Genomic DNA, 11,825 nt, shown 5'->3' on the forward strand with positions numbered 1-11,825 from the left:
AAATGATAAATTGTATGCCACCAACATATAGTAACTAGATACAGTCATACAAGTGGAGCATAACGAAAGTTAGAGCTAGCAGTTAATTGCCATGGTTATCCTTCTTAGGTTTACAAAGAATTAGGGTACACTCACAAGTTTTGGTTTTTATGATCATTAAGCACTATTTCTATGGTTACACAGTTCTTCAAAATTGACATTTTCTGCAATTGTATCGAATATATCACAAGTATATATTAGCGTTGTTTGACTTGGAAATTGAATGTGTGAAATTTATGGTACAAATCATTAATAGGGACTTCACATTGATAATAATAATAATAATAATAATAATAATAATAATCACAAAGTAGCAAGGACTTAGCTATGTGCTCCTTTATGCATGTTACAGATGGTGGATAGACCACTTTTGTCAATATGAAAGCTTCTTCCCACCACCAAAACAAAAACAATTAGTATATGTTTGACATCGATGCTGTAGTTGCAACACCAGTGCTACTGATGTGTGTGTTGGAATCATTGTTGTTAGGTAGGACATTTCCTGGAGCAACAATAACTTTTTTTGTTTGGTACCAATGCTCCAAGAAACATTTTCTACACTTCTACCCATTATCCAGTGCCATATCACTGTCCTGTTGGCAGCAACGAGCTGTAGCTCCAGAAAACGCCAAATTTGGTGTAGCTCCAAGTCATGCCTTCCCGATTTTCAAGCACCATTTTCTATGGAAAAACGGTTCTAAATAGATGGTTGTTTCTTAGAGCACCATTTTTTCCTACGTGGTGTTGATGTGGTGCCGTTGCTCCAGAAAACGACAACGATGCCCAACAGCCGCTTAATTATTACAAAAATAATAATTAATTATTAGTAAATACTAAATATTATATATAATATTATATTTTAAATAATAAATAATATATTATATATTATAAATATATGTTTATATATCTAATGCATATTTATTAATTCATAATTTATAGAAAATATAAAATATATATACATAAAATATATATAAATATATGTATACCCGTTGGTTCGGTTAACAACCGCTTTTCTATTTTGGTTAACTGAAACCGAACCGATACCTTTGGTTTTTTAAAATATTGAACCGCAATCAAACTGACGATTTGATTAACCGAATTTTTGATTCAGTTTTGGTAGATTCGATTTTTTGGTTTTTTTTCTCACCCCTACTAATTAATCTATTGCTTTTTAAGCATTTGTGAGAGTTTCTTTTAAAAACACTTTTATGTCCCAAAGCACAAAGCAAGAATGCGACTTAATTTGTGCCTCTGTGCTTAGGCTTTAACAGCACAACTCTATAAGCTTAACAAAACGCAATAACCTAAATCAGCAATAAAGTTGCGTGCAACCAGATATATATTGGTTATTAAATCATATGTTACAAAATGTTAAAAGAATGGTTGGTTTGTCTAATAGTAATTATAAAATTAAAAGACCTAAATAATGCATTCAAAAGTCCTAGATGCATGATATAATCAGTTCAAAAAACATTAAATATCTATTGGTTTGGTTTGGCTACCGTATACAAGTACTTGGAAATTGGAATTTATTCAAATCATTCAATTGGAAGTGGTATTATTTGACTAGTTAAGGTTATTTCATGTTTGTTGGTATCATTTAAGTAGTTAACTATATATCTCAATACATTGATAATTAGTAAACCAATTACTATAACAAATACAATTTATCACTCTAACCAGTATAATTTGAGGGTGTTGACAATTACATCGTCCATGAATTCAAAGCTTATTTTGAAAAATTTAAAAGCACATGAATAGTAGTGCCATTTCCACATTCTAAAGGAAAGATAAAACTAAAATCATTTCAGGATTTCAAGAAATGAAATAATCTTCATTGTTTTAACACAAAAAGAAAATACCTTGGAGCTGATAACTTGTTGGTTCCTGAGAAGCTAAAATGAGACAATTAATTTTATTACATGTAACATCTGATAAATATGGGACATATTCCTATATATTTGAAATATACTTCAATTTGTTCCCCAATTGTGTTATGGATTTAACAAAAATCAGTTTAACTTTGCTGCATAGTTTGAGATTGGTATTAGAGCATTAGGTAACTACTGATATATAATTAGTATGGATTTCTAATGCTCCAATCAGATGGACTTTCTGAAAACTTCAATAGCATGACCTTAAATGTATTGTCATTTGCTTAATAAGCTCAGATATTAGTAGCTAGAAAGAAAACCACTATACATACAGATGTAGAAATTGGTCAAGGGTTCATCCAGAACCTATCTGAAACTACCCTAAATTTCCAATCCTAGAACTGATCTATTGCCACTCTTGATGTAGAATTGAAGACATTGAAACGGAAAATCTAAGGCAAATGGCTTCTAAACTTGAGCATAGAAATCACCAAACAAAGCATGTGGTTGAATATCGGAATTAAATACCAACACACCCAAATAGAAGGGGTCAAAAAAAAAAAAAAAAGAACTCGCTTGATATATCCTAGGTTTGAATATAATGAATACTTGTACACATATTGCCCACCTGCTACTCCTCCCCCAATCCACCCACAAAGGAAAAGAAAAAAAGAAAAAGAAAGAGGGAAAAAAGGAAAAAAAAAAAAAAACAAAGAAAAGAAAACACCACAGAAGAAGAAAGAAAAACAAAGCTGCTTATATGCTATAAACCTTCTTCTTCCTCCTCGAATAGAAATTTTCTATATTGATACCTTACTTTGAGCACTTATGTCTTGTTCTTAGTGCCACCTCAGCATCATCACAAGCCCCATCTATCCATCTCCAAAGATGCCTAGCTAATGCCACTTCGTGCAAATGACCCATAAATGGAATGCAAGAAACCCTAGAGTGAAAGAATCAAATCAGGGACATTTCTAGTTACGTGGGTACACACAGTTCAAAAAGGCATGCAGGCGGACTCTAAGGCCAATGGAATTTGGACTTCATGCAATGCATGCATTAATGGAGAGAGAGAAAGAGAGAGAGAGAAGTTGTCAAGATTTGTCAATAGGCACATAGAAAGCTGGCTACAATATGGTTTACATAGGAATCTACCATATTAAGAATGCTGTTTCTTTTGTTGTATGATCAATGTTCCACGTTTTAGAAATAGATGAACAATTAAGCCATTGTCATCATAGATTCAGGCCTTTTTTCTTTAATACCCCTGAATGTGTAATAGCAAATGGTCGAGTCTTGTCCTTTCTCTAACTAGTTTCTACGTTGCAAATAGTTTTCCAAACCATTTTAATTTCAACTGTCTGGAAAGCGTGCATATATATCAATTATCAAACGGTTGCTGCTTGCTCGTTTTTTAATTGCATCATCATAAGATAAAACTGGATCTGCAAGGTTTTCTTTTAGAGACATGAAACGTACCTCAAATGGTTCCTAACCCACATGACAGCTTCTACTTTTGCTCCTATAGCTACACAAAATACAAGAAATAAAAAAAAAAAAACTGAGCGACTAAAGCTAGTTTCGATAACAATACAAGCATATATGGCTCTGGTCTTGAGAACTTTATTTCCAAACCTTTCATTTACCAAACTAGCAAAAAGTCACCAGCCCAAAAGAAAAGAGTTTTTTCATTTACAACCAATAAATTCAGAATAATGTCTTACCCGCATTTACATCTTCAGTAGGACAACATTTTCCTAGTATAGTCCATTCAGATTCACTCTACTTCATGTAGTTCTTTTTAGCCTGTGTTTTCATGAAAATTTTGGTGACAGAGACTACCTCAGATGTCAGATCTCTCAATTTGTTGAATCAAAATAATCTCAGTTTACATTAAAAATAAGAAGATATATCTCGAGACAAATATAACAGACAAAAATTCAACTTTTTTTTTCCTTGTTCCCCTTGATTTTGTTTCTTCTTACGACCAAATTAAAGATGAGTCAGGATTGAATTGAACCCCGCCTTTGGCAGAGGAAAAAAAAAAAAGAAAAGCGATTGAAATTGAACCTCGCCTCAATGAAACGTTTAAAGGAAGAAATACACGCGGTTACTAAAATATCAAGGTACTATGTGCAAAATTGATGCATACTCCTGTATAAATCTACAAGAACAGTAGAGGAATGAATACCAAGGCTCAGTCATCGATGGGGAAGCACAGCACACACATGCACACATGCACACATGAGAAGGGAGAGATCTAGAGAGAGAGATCAGAGCACCAGCCGGCCAGCCGGGTTGAGAGTTGGAACAGTAATTCTATCACTCAAAACCCTCACAAATCTGGGATCGATCTGCTGTTAAGAATCTCCACATAAATTAATTGGGAGAATAAGAATAGCGGCACAACACTCACAATGAAACAGCATAAGACAACCATGAAACAAGTAGAGAAAGGAGCACACAAGGCAAGGCAAAGAGGAAACTCAAAATTATGGATACCCAGATGAGCCAAAATCAAATACAAGAGGAGCACAAACCTTTCGCAGGATTTCTGCAAGTAAACCAAATCGGTAACAGGGACGCCCACAGATAGAAAAGCAATTAATGGTTGGTTCAAGTTCAATAGGGATCGTTTCTCGTGCTCCCACCAACAGGTGAAACTGCCGCATGATCTGATCTTCCCTTTTTAAGGAAAGTTTAGATCATGCTGGCAGCTTCAACTGGTAGTGGTGCACGACTGAAGGAAAAGCTGCGAGGCCCCAGCTGCTCTGCTGCAGTAGGGGAATGAAGGGGAAGAGAGACCCGCTAGCTTCACCATCACCACTCGTTGATCTTCTTCTTCTTCTTCTTCTTGTTTACCGGGAGTATGGGTGGTGGGTGGAGAAGATGGGAATGAATAATATAGGGGGATATAAATAGGAGGTGGAGAGAGGGAGAAGAGGATATCTCTTGGTATGTAATGGTATTAGTCAATAGTCATTAGTGGTTTTGGTTATTATCAGGGACACAAAAGCTTGTGTGATTGGTAATAAACAAAAGAGATGTGGTCCCAAGTGTGGCAAATTGAATTAATATTGTCACGCCCACGCCACCACCATGCAGACAGGTTAGTGAGAGTTTCTAAATTCACTAAGAGCTTTTATTAACTTTAGGTGGGGGACCCTTCTGCTTGCACACACCTTCAACCCTCTCTCTCTCTCTCTCTCTCTCTCTCTCTACGTAAGCATTCTTCATCCTTGAAACCAAAAAGAGTGTCAAACACGAGGAGTATATGGGGGACCATTTTGCATGGCTTGTTAGATGTTGCATAAGGTTCACACAAAAAGGAGGAGAAAAAAGAGCATCTTAACCTAACAAAATCATGTGACTCTGTGTGTGTGTGAAGAGAGAGAGAGAGAGAGATCTTAGTTGGTGTAGTTACTTCATAAGTATCTTTTCTTTACCAAGTGTTAGAGCAACTTTCACTTTTGTAAATATTGTTGGTTTCCATTTGTCAATTGCTTACTAGCCTTACATATGAATGGTGGCAGGCAGATATGTATAAAAAGAAGTTATTGAAGACTTTGTCATATATTAGCTAGCATTTGGAAGATTAGTCTATATAGTGATCTTGCTCATACAAGCAAATAAGAAAACGACATGTTTTGATGAAAGCTAATGTGATTTAGACATTTTGTTTCTTTTAATTAATTTAATCCTTTAGTAATAGTAGTAGTAGACTAATAGTAGTAGTTTTTTTTTTTTTTAATTTATGGATGGAATCAGGATATGTAGAGTCACTCCTAGCATAGTATCCAATATCATGTGTAAATAAATGTATTCTATATACCGGAAAATTGACATTAATGCTTATGGGGTCTTCTTGGTTTTAAAATATATAACCTTTTTGAGATTTTCCTTGGTGCTTTGTAAAGCCGGATGGAATATTTTTCTCTTTCTAACTAACAAACTTCTTTTTCTTTCTATATTTTTATATTTTATTAATTATTACTTATTTATTTGTATTTTAATCATTTGAAAAATCCCAATTGGTTGGGCTGTTATATATTCTTGCAAGCAACAAGTGTTCTCCTTAGTGCTACATATATAGGAGCAATTACAATATACCAGAATACAGACTGACATTTAATTACTTGGGGACCAGTAGAGGGAGTGCGGTCCGGAATCCATTAATGTTAATTAGTTGATTAAATCATCACAGATCATATCAATGATTCCCAAGAGGCCCCATTATTTCATGATGAGTTAGTAGCTTTCCCCTCAACCAAATTATGGACACTAAAAATGAATCCAATTGGTACACCATGACCAACTGGAATATGGAATTAATCAACTCTGAATTATAGAAAAGAGAGAGAGAGAAGGTTTCCAATCTTGAAGAATAGTGTATTGATTTGATGAAGGTTGGAGTCATCTAGTGATGAGGGAATATTAAGTCCTTTAATTTGTTTGGTATCTATTACAACATGGGATCAACTGTTTCCATGCTTCAGATCGATCAAATAATAAATTAAATTTCCATCAGTTGTCTCAAAAAATTAACTTTTAAGGTTGGAGGTTGAATTAGTCTGGACTCTGGAGTAGGCCAAGCACAGAAATCAGCAGTCAGCAGTAGAGCAAGAAAATATAAATGGCAGTGCTAGCTGCTTAATTTGTAGCTTTGCGTTTAATTAACGCAACTCTCTTTTAACTGTTTATCACGCCTTTCAACAGATGGCTGCCCCTACTTCTCCCATGTTTATTTAAGAACCTCACGCAATCCTTTATCTCCACTAACTTGATTTGTCATTCAACAACTCAGTCACGTATTCATATTTGTTTCACTACTGATGTAGAAGAATAATCAGTCTTCATAATTTTTGGGCAAAATCAAGCTAGCTTGTAAGAATTGAAGGAATGTTTTATTAGGTCTCACAACAAGGTCTGTTTAATTTGGACGATATACATTTATAATCCTCATTCCTCTCCTCTCCATGAGTGGTGTTGAAATGAGGGGGTGGGCAACTAGGCAAGAGAAGTTTGACCTTGGAACCGAGTTCCTAAAGGGATTGGTTGATGATCTGGATTCTGGATTCTGAAATCTGGAGTGAGAGAGATGTGTGTCGAGGAAAACGCGTGGAAATGCCCAAGGAAACTCGAGTAGCTGCAACTCGAGGGCTTTTCCGTCAATACATCTGGGGAACAGGACGATACTCAAGGTTACGGGCACTCTGATCAATAAAGGTGTCTATTGTTTCGTCCTTTTCCCATATCATATATTTTCGTCGGTTCAAGTGGCAAAATCAAACTCGAGTTTTGGTAGCATTAGTTCCTCCCACGCTCAGCATACAAAATCAAACCAATCTATGTGGTCCACTCTTGGATGGACTTCAAATCAGACCCCCACAACGTTCTACAGTATATTCGGTCTTATATTGAGAACATCTCCCATCCCAATGATGATATCATCATTTTTGATGTAACTGTTTCTGGTAACGTATTATTTTTTGGCTAAGTAAGTTGTTACCTCGTCTGCTCCCAAGTGGCCAATGACTCCGAGGCTGAAGTGGAGCTCCCTAGCGTAGCGACCCCGCTGTGCCCAAGCTGAAGGTGATCTGCTCATTTTTGTAGACGGCGAGAACTGAGAGACTTGTATGAATTGAATCAGAGAGCCCGGGGGTGTATACACCCGGCGAGGTCACTCTGATGGCTAAATTAACACTTAGTAGTGAGCTGATAATGATATTAGAGAATGAGAGAGCGAGAGAGCTAGAGAGCAGGGGTTACCATCTCCTTTTTTTCGCCCCCTTGCCTCTGGGGGGTGAGATCTTTATATATTGGAGTCCTCGTGGATTTGGTGGAGAAGTTCCTGGGTTACCGCTGTGATGGGACTTGGTTTCGTGTTAGGTGGGCATAGAACCACCAACCGGTAAGGTTGTCAATTTCTGCCTAAATCGGAAAGTGGGTGAGTTAATACAGTCGTTACAAGTCACAATCCCGTAAAACGCAGGGTACGGTGGTGAGCTCCTCGGGATTGTCATGTGGTGGCAATTGTCTGTGGGGAACTGCCTGTGACGAACTGCCTGTAAGTGCCAGGCTGTTTATATTGACCCTCATCAATTTCTGATATTATCATCGGAAGATTTTTCTAATATACGACAGGGATGTGCTATGGGACGTTGTGGGAGGATGATTTGATCTCGGATGGATGATCCTGAACCTACACTCTAATTTTATATGCCATATTCATAAATGAAGAGCAAAGTAGTCATTAAGCAACTAGCCCAATTAGGCCTGCAAATAATAGATCGAATCGAAACGGATATGGGGTAAATCTAAATTAATTTGATTTGCTTTGAATTTAAATCGTATCTCATCCATTGGATTGGATGTACAGCAGATTTGAATTGAATTCAGATTGCAATTGGATATTAAATAGTATAAATAATGATTTAGATTAAAAATGGCAAAATGTTATCGATCATTGATAAAATGAACTAAAAAATTTTCATGTTATATTTTATCAACAAAATAAATTGAAAATTGTTTATATGAAACTTAAAGCTATGATACTTTAGTAAAAGTATAACATTCAAATCAGGGGCAGAGCTAGGATTTTTTTGGAGGGGCCGGAAAAAGGATATATTGGGGGGCCAAAAGCTAGTAAACAATAGATGGAGGGTTAAAATATAAGGTTCAGTTTGGAAGGAGTACAAATATAAATATGTAGAGTGCAAAGCCTTGAATATTTGTATATATTTGTGCTGTACATATTTATATTTATACAGTAAAATTTTAATGAGAATAGTGGCAATTTTCAAGGCAGGGGGGCATGGTTCCCCTCCCCGCCCCTTGATTCAAATCAATTCTGCTAATCGTTAGATACAATATAAATTTTAAGTATATACGAATATAACTATTTGAATCAAAACAAATCAGATTCTATGAGATTGGATTGGGTGGATTTTGATTTGATTCAATTACTATTATATCGAATTCAAATTTAGGCTCAGTTTGGAAGAAGTACAAATACAAATATTAGAGTGCAAAACCTTATATTTTATATGTATTTACACTGTATATATTTGTATTTGTACTCCTTCCAAACTGAGCCTTAAATGTAAACAATCGGATTCTATTTACAGCCTAAGCCCAATATCACACATGAGCAGCATAATGTTAAACATGAACAACATCGAAATGCCACTCAATTGTAGCATTCACGTACCATAACAAATTGCCCCTACATACGACATTATTTTATTGAGTCTGGGGGTAGTACAAGTGATTTGTTTCCGGGACACAGCATGAATCCAGAAGAATCACCACCTGTTAATAAGCCTTCGCAATAACTACTTAGAATTGTCTAATGAAGATGATTTAAAATCAAGCCTAATAAACAAGACACATTCCCAAATTTGTCTACCTTGGAATTGCATCTTTGAAAGACTTAAATCTCCAATAGGGGTTTAAAGGTCAAGACAAAATTTGCAATGTATATTGTCATTAGAAGGATCTCCAAGGATGTAATCTCTATGTTGTAGCCTACACAAAGAATTCAATCAAGTATGTTAGCTATCCAGAAAAGTAGGAAAAGAGGTAATATGCCTTTAGGAAACAGGTGCATGCTAGTAGAGTAGATTAACATTCTTTATTTATTGGTGCAATCATATTAACACAAATGCATCAGATCTTATTAGAATTTTGAAGTTAAAAGTACTTGGGCGAGAGTAATACTAGAATGGATGATCTTCATGGAAGTTCTTATGTTGCACCCCAATTTTTTTGCTCTTAGGGCCAAGCTACCCTCATCTTGTGTAATTCTTCTTATCTCTACCAAAAAAAAAAAAAAACATTCTTATTGATTGAACGTCAAACTTTATTTTTATCATTATGTAAGGTAATAAACTAAGGCAGGTGATTCGGCATCCCCACTTTTGTTTTTCACTTTTCATTTCTCCTTTTTTTCAACTTTTTTTCATAAATGGGGTGCTGCTTCATAGGTCTATGGGAAAATAAAATTGCCTTTAATTTCTAAAGTACACCTAAACTTGTATTGTTGCAATATAGCCATCAATTTTGGATTAAAAAAATGTAATATATATATATATATATATATATATATATATATATATATATATATATATATAACGATAAAAGTTTATTCAAAAACCTCACCTAACAACTTAAACTTTTAAATTAAATGGTTGTTTGAGATGGTATCAAATTCTGCCCCCTCACGTGGAAAGTCAGAATTTAATTAATTATAATGAGGACAATGAGAAACGAACACTATAACTAGGTCAAATAAGCTCTCATGTACCATCTCAATGAAGAGTTCAGATCATCATGTTGGTAGAGGGTTGGAACGTGTTTTGTTGACAAAAAATCTCAACTCTTCGAAGAACCATTCAACCTAAATGGCCTAATGCTAATTATTTAGATTATATTTATGCAAAAAATGTTTTTTAGTAAATTTATAGACAAACTTCAAGAGAGTTTGAAAAGTTTTAATGCCGACTGCCAACCTGACACTCCACCAATGTAAGACAGTTCAAATTGGTGGAGTTTTATAGACAAAAACTTATCCACAAAAAACTTGGTGAATTGGACACTACCACTTGATCAACCATTATTCCAATGCTCAAATTGCACAGTAAAATTCCATAACACCTTCTATTTTGATAGATATTTCCAGGAATCGTTAAATCTAAAAGATTTAAGTCGTGTTTGGTGGAGGTCCCTAAATAGGTTTTATTTTTTAATATCCCTTTTCACACCAAAATTTGTTAGGCTTAAAGTATGAACAAGCACAGGCTCACCCATAGATTTAATTAATTATAATGGGTGATAAGGATTGGACACTACCACTTGTAAAGAACTCGTGATACCATCTCAAAAACCTATTCATCCTAAAAATGTAAGCTGTTAGGCGTGGTCCCTAAATAAGTTTTTATTTTCTAATAATAAATACAAGGCCCACAACTAATCAAACCAGTAGTAATGTTAAGTTGGGGCATGCATTTTGACTCATTAGCAGTATTGTCATGGTGTCATACAACAATTCTAATTGTGTACATTGAACACTTGACCAGTGAAATTTTGGACCAGGACACAAAGCATCACTATATTGTTGGCACTGAAAACTGTTGTTTGGCATGATAGAATATTACAAACTATTATTAGCTCCCAACCTAATATATATATTGAAAATGAGCATTCCATGAATATTCTTCTTTTGCTCCAACCAGTCAAAATAGGTTGCTTTTAACCATGTTAAGCATACACTATGAAAATTCCTTTTTTTTTTTCCAATTTCCCACAAAAGATTGAAATAGTTCAACAATTTCTATATGGTGACTTCAATTCGTTTATTTTAGTAAAAACTTAATAGCGTAAAATTACAAAATCAAAGTTAAATTGTTTCTCAAAAAAAAAAAAAAAAAAAACTTTGTTCTTTCACTTAGGTTATGTTTGGTTTGAAGGAAAAGGTAGAGAAAGACAGGATAATTTATACAAGATTTGTAAAAATTTCCTTCTTTCCTTTCCCTGCATTTTCCTTCAAACTAAACATAACCTTAAGGTATACATATAACTACTACAAAAGATGCACCAAAGTAAACTAAATATAACAATAACTTGGGTTTCGTTTGGATAAGCTTCCGGATAATTGTGCTTTTAAAGCCCAAAAGCAGAAAGTCCCAATTTAGGTTTTGCGCTTTGATGTTTAAAAGTGCTTTGCCTTTAAACTATAATGTTTTTTAGAAGTAATTATTACCAAATGCACAAAACAATTTTCGGGTCAATTCTACTTACCACAGCCCAAAGATCAAAAGCGAAAGCATATCCAAAGCCTTAGTTATTACTTATTAGAGACGTAAAGAGTCATGCATAAATACATTTATCTTTGTTGTCCGTCACAAATATTTC

General features: G+C 34.8%; 1 long non-coding RNA gene across 2 annotated transcripts; it reads right to left on the bottom strand.

Annotated features, from left to right (window-relative positions):
• Window positions 1-279: 279 nt before the first annotated feature.
• LOC148804122 (uncharacterized) lies at window positions 280-5,001 on the bottom strand. 2 transcript variants are annotated; one of them, XR_016080579.1, is made up of 3 exons: window positions 3,638-5,001; window positions 3,393-3,441; window positions 280-832 (listed from the first exon to the last, which is right to left on the bottom strand). It is a non-coding gene; the product is annotated as an uncharacterized LOC148804122 (long non-coding RNA). The 2 variants fall into 2 exon arrangements; XR_016080578.1 differs by lacking the exon at window positions 280-832 and adding an exon at window positions 1,282-2,856.
• Window positions 5,002-11,825: the final 6,824 nt, after the last annotated feature.

The sequence above is a fragment of the Nelumbo nucifera genome, chromosome 1 (assembly GCF_055504915.1).
Source record: "Nelumbo nucifera cultivar China Antique chromosome 1, China Antique-T2T, whole genome shotgun sequence".
Taxonomy (NCBI): domain Eukaryota; kingdom Viridiplantae; phylum Streptophyta; class Magnoliopsida; order Proteales; family Nelumbonaceae; genus Nelumbo; species Nelumbo nucifera.